We start from the raw sequence: 6,060 nt of genomic DNA on the forward strand, positions 1-6,060 counted from the left end.
TTTTAGCCTTGCAAAAATACAATATATCCCTGTAAAAACTGAAATACATTCTAAAAATGGAACTATTTTCAAGTCCTGTGATACGTACCAATAGCCCTGCTCCATTTCTTTGAGTGCTTATTTCTTTCTTTAGGCTGCTGCCAATAAGTGAGCCCTCATGCAGCTGTGGTTATCGCTAAAGCAGTACTTCAGGGTGCACGAGGTTTCCTTCTATCCTCTTTCCCCTTGTGTCTTTGTTAGTGTTTAACTAATTCACTTAATCAGTTACTGTTCAGCTCCCCAGGGAAATGTCTAATGGCATATTGGTTAGGGATTGAAATAAACATTATTCTCAAATTGGAGTTTCTTTTCTTGTATTTTAAGGGGTTTTCCAGTTTTAAGCATCATGTGATTTTTAGAAAAAAATTAGAAAGTGGTTTCCATAAAGGAAAATGAGCTAAATACATTCATTTATATGCCTCCTCATTCAAGCAGTGTGCTTTTAAACACCCATTAATTAAGTTTTTAGACCTAAGTGTAACTTACCGGGAAAGCTGTTTCAAGGTTGACTTATTTTTCTGACTTGTTTTTTGTACGTTTTTTCCCAGACTCAAGCAATCCAGGTTAGCTCTTGGGTGACTTTTATCATTTAAGAGCTAGATGTACTTTAACCTGAATCATTTTCCTGCTAGAGCATTAAATCATTTTAAATATAACTTACTTTGAAGGGCACACTATGCCTTCAAAAACCTAAGTTTTACTTTTTTTTTTTTTTTTGTATAGAGGCAAGAATCTAGAGTTGCCTAATAAGCACCCCAATCTGATATTTAGGGTCGTTGTTTAATTTTACTCTTCTTCCCTTGGTAGAGTATTTACACACCAGAAGCTTAAATCTTTTAATTCCTTTTTTTTTTTTTTTTTGGTACGCGGGCCTCTCACTGTTGTGGCCTCTCCCGTTGCGGAGCGCAGGCTCAGCGGCCATGGCCCACGGGTCCAGCCGCTCCGTGGCATGTGGGATCTTCCCGGACAGGGGCACAAACCCGTGTCCCCTGCATCGGCAGGCGGACTCTCAACCACTGCGCCACCAGGGAAGCCCGCCTTTTGTGTTTTACTACTCTCTTTGTACCTCAGTAGTTGGTCCTGAATGGAATAATCTCTACTGCCATTCTTGACAACTTAGTTTTATGACATTAATATTTCTTTCTGCTAAGTAATAAAAATGCTAAGAAAAGAAACCAATTGGATGTGGAATAAGACCCACAGCTTAAGCTGTTTGTCATCAAGTCAGATATAGATACCTCTGTGAAAGAGTGCAAACAGTTTCATCCCTCTCATTGGTAAAACCTTAAAAAATTAGCAGTGTCATTGTCATCATCCTTATTATACATTTAAAAATATTTTTTTCCAAAGTGGTTGGAAAAATATTTCAAAATCTTTTTTTTAAACAACACTGCTCTCTTTTGTAAAAATGTACTTATTTAAAAAAATAAAATAATTTTTTCCTATTCTAAAAATTATAATGAATATCTTACAATTCCTAGTCCACACTTGTGCCAAATGCTCATTAAGTGGTCTTCCTATGTTGAAAGTTTTAAAAACATTGTTGTACGAGCCACTAACGTGTTAGAAACAGAAAATGATCTGATCAGATCTGTGTTCCACAAAGATAACTCTGTTTGTCCCCAAATATTAACTTTATCATTGTGGTTTTATCATAGGATGCATTAAAAATTGGTAAGCATTTCTTTCTCTTATTTCCATAATAATATGTTGACCTGGCAGTCTGTATAAAGAAACATGTGCTAGAGATTACAAATTTGGCAGAGAAGGGAATAGAGGGGTAGAAAAGAGTAAAAGAAATATGTCAAATTCTGAATACCAGTGCCTCATTTCTTTTTTTTTAAATTGAAGTATAGTTGATTTACGATGTTGTGTTAGTTTCTAGTGTACAGCAAAGTGATTCATATATATTTTGGGGGGGATGGGAGAGAATTTTACTACATTCACCAAGTTAAAGGACAAGAACATACTGTAAACACAACTTAAAACAATTTAGAATCATAAGCAAAAAGTGAGGTAGACTGACTACTAAAATTCACCAAATTTTGGTTAAGAAAATTTTACAATAATGAAGTAACACAGGTGCCTCCTTTTCTAAAAAATCACAAAAAGCAATTGCATAAATTACAGCCAAAAAAATACAACAATTCTCATTGTAATTTTAGTGTGTGTGTGTGTATTCCTTTTCAGATTCTTTTCCCTTATAGGTTATTACAAAATATTGAGTATAGTTCCCTGTGCTACACAGTAAGTCCGTGTTGGTTATCAATTTTATATATAGTAATGTGTATCTGCTAATCCCAAACTCCTAATTTATCCCCCTCTCCTTCCCCTTTAGTAACCATAAGTTTGTTTTCTATGTCTGTGAGTCTGTTTTAATTTTGTAAATAAATTCATTTGTATCATTTTTTAGATTCCACATATAAGTGATATCATATGCTATTTGTCTTTCTCTGAGTTACTTCACTTAGTCTGATAATCTCTAGGTCCACCCACGTTGCTACAAATCCAGTGCCTCATTTCTTAATCTGAATTGTAATTAAATCTCATTTTAGTATGAGGACTGTGTCATGGCTATCAGCCCTCTAATTTTCAAAAGAGGTAAATTTACATGGAATAAAAAAGTTCCTCCCCTAGAAGCGCTGATGGAGTATTTGAAAAACACATGAACTTTCATCAGAAGTTATTGACATGGTACTGGTTATGCAATCCAATCACTGTACATTGAAGAACTACACACTTTTTAAGTACCAAAAAGATAGTATCTTAAAGTATAAAATAATCTAAAAAGATAATGTAAATCTTATTAAAGTAAGTTAATTCTGTAGTGGTCTTCAGATACTATAGGCAGAATCCTATTGAGTAAAGAATAACTTTGAAGGAGGCTTGTGAGGTTGGCCCTGTCATCCTCTCTAAGTAAGATATACATACTTTTCTAAAAGTGTAATTGTATAAGACAGTCACACTTGGGCCATAGGTTTTGCTTTTTAAGCGTTTTAGTTCTTTGCCACAATACTTTCCATTGCCACTTCATTTTACTTCTCATTAGTGCTAGGTTAGTTCATCAAGAGACTGAGATATCATCATATATGGTGATATATGATGGACGGACCAAAAGCATACAGGTTCCATGAAGCGCCTCACATTTCCTAAGGTTTTGTTGTACTGACATTTCAGGATGCATTGGGCCTTAAGAACTGATGAGAGTAATCACAACATTTGAAAGCCCTACATTCAGGTCTGATTATTGGAGCACACTGACTAGATTAATGTTCAACAGTGGCTGTTCTGTGGATTCACGTAAGGAGTTCGGAGATGGCAGGTTTTTTCTTTTCTTTTTTCCAGTTCTATTGAGAAATAATTGACATACATCACTGTATAAGTTTAAGGCATACAGCAGGATGCTTTGATTTACATATATTGTGAAATGATTACCACAGTAGGTTCGGCTAACATCCATCTTCTCATATAGATACAATAAAAGGAAAAGAAAGAAAAGAAAAAAGGAAAAAGTTTTCTCCTTGTGATGAGAACTCTTAGGATTTACTCTCTTAACAACTTTCCTATATATCATACAGCAGTGGTAGGTATAGTGAGAGATGGCAATTTCATTCTTCTTTACTGGACTAGCCTTACTGCACAGTTTATTAAAACCTGCTTAAAAATAGCCTTTGGAATAAGACAAGAGAAGGGAAAGCCTTTGAAACAATGCAACTGTAGTAGTGAATTAATTTTCATGGCTGAAATAGCTACTTTTACTCAGGTTGGATTAATGAGATCAGACTTGATGTTGCTTTCTAGGTAGAGCACTACCACTAACACGCCTCATTTTCTCGACTGCTTTCTGAGTTTTCAAAGTTACTAGGTGGTATTAAAGAACTGACTTTGTATAGTAAGTTCATATGTGGTTCAGTTTTTCATAATTTTCTCTATGATGTGTGCAGAGAAAGACATAAAACATGTGTGTACAGTTTAAAGAATAATTATAATGTGAATACTCAGGTAACCCCTGCCCAGATTAAGAAAAATTGCCAGCCTTCCAGAAGCCCCACCCTCATCATGTGCTCCATCCAGATGGCGACCCCCTCTCTCCTCTGGTTTTACTTCTGGCTTTATTGTCTTTACTTCTGTCATTTTCTTGCTTCTCTTTGGAATGTAGTCACTTACATTTGTGTCCTAAAATGATATAATTTAGGTTTGGCTGACTTTGAACTTACATGAATAGAATCATATTATGTGCTCTCTTGTGTCCAGCATCTGTCACTCATTTCACTTATTTAGCTTGTTACATTTGTGAGATTTTATCTGTTATTGGTATCCAGTGCCCTTTTTTAAAAAGCCTTTCTATATTTGCCTGTCTCCCCTGCCTCGTTTTTTTTTTTTTTAAACTTAGGGTCTCTGTAACTCTAAATGCTTTCCGATATTTCTACTTTGCCTTCATAGATTTCCTGCTAAATGAGGTCTGAAAACTAAAACTTCTGGATCCCAGTTTTCTGAACTGACCTGACTGCCCCAAGTTTGATGACATTTGTTTAGATGAGACTACATCTTTAAGGCTTCTGTGCTCGGTTAAAAATCTTCCTTTCTCCAAGGCTGGTCCAAGGGTCTGGTCACGTGATTCCAACGGTGACATCACATTCTGACCGCCAGGGAACACTGGTGGTTCTTTAGGTGGCGTTTGTTCCTGTGAAAGGCAGAGAATGCAGCAAGTGCCCTTCTAAAGCAGTTCAGACAGGGGCTCCTTCTGTAAAAGCTCCTCAACCTAAATGAGCAAATGCGGGCTGCCAAGGTTATTTCTTCCTTGAGGCAGAAAAAAAGAAAGCTGTGATTGAAGGTAAGCAGACTTGAGCCTGGCCAAGGACCGAAGCGTGACCCCAGGGAGAAGGGGATCTGGAGAATCACAAGCAGTCTGTTGTCGGATTCTAATCACTGCCTGCTCTTTTAGAGCTGCCTGACAATTTGCATTTATAATAGGAGACTATCTACAAAGAAGGATGATGCAGTGCTCATGTTACCTAGTGATGTAATAGGATTTTTTCTTTCCTGTTAGGAAGCTTGTTGCAGATCTTCATTTTGTCTTAATATTCTTCCAGCTGGGGGCCTCATTTGATATACAGCGTAACGTTAGGTAACTATTGGGTGCTTTTAAAAATCAGTTTCACAAAATCCTTTGAAAATTTCTCCTGAAAGGAGCACACTTAAACCAGACCAAATTCAATTGAAGCATTAACCTGCTTTAAAAAGTCAGTTTCTGGTTGGTTGGTGTCCTGTGTTCATGTCAGCGTTTGTCTTGAGAATTGAAACAGCTTGGTTCCCCCCTGCCCCACATACTTTAGTCTCTTTCTGCCCTCATTTCCCGGTTGGCTGTTTCCCTCCAAGCTCTCAAACAACGCACCAGCATTAATCTTTATCAGTATGCCACTGACATGATAGGAAATGCTGGGCTGGTGATTAAGCAGCCAACCATTTTATGGCCAGGTATGCTTGAAGATATGGAAAGGACTTTGGTTAGGGGTTTTAAGATTAACTTGTTCATCTCCTCCACTCCACCCTCACCCCACCCCCACCCTTATTATGATTTGGATTCTGCAGAGCTTTTCCTTTCATGTGTGTGTGTTGCTTGGGAAAGGTATGCTGAACTAGGTATTCAGGAGACTTAGACTTTGTAAACCAGGTGCAACTTGGGTGTTAATTCAAACTTACCCTTTGAGGGTGCTCAAGTTGTCTATTAGGAGTTTAGAGTGAAGGTGGGGGTATGGATGGGGGAAGAGGGGGTCAGCTCAGGCCCACTTTGGCCTTCTTCACAGAGGGATTCATCACCAAACAGTCTCGATAGAACTTTGTCCCTGCCAAGGTTGATGCTGCAAATGTGAGCTGTGGCTGGTTGAGTTCATTGATGGCATTACTCTGCATTTTTCCTCATTGTGCATTTGCATGCATTCCTGAATACGGTTTTACATTTTGTGTTTAATAGTGAAATCTTGTTTCACCAGAGGATTGTGGAAATATTTCGAAGAAGTT

Source organism: Grampus griseus, assembly GCF_964374135.1.
Source record: "Grampus griseus genome assembly, chromosome: X".
Taxonomy (NCBI): domain Eukaryota; kingdom Metazoa; phylum Chordata; class Mammalia; order Artiodactyla; family Delphinidae; genus Grampus; species Grampus griseus.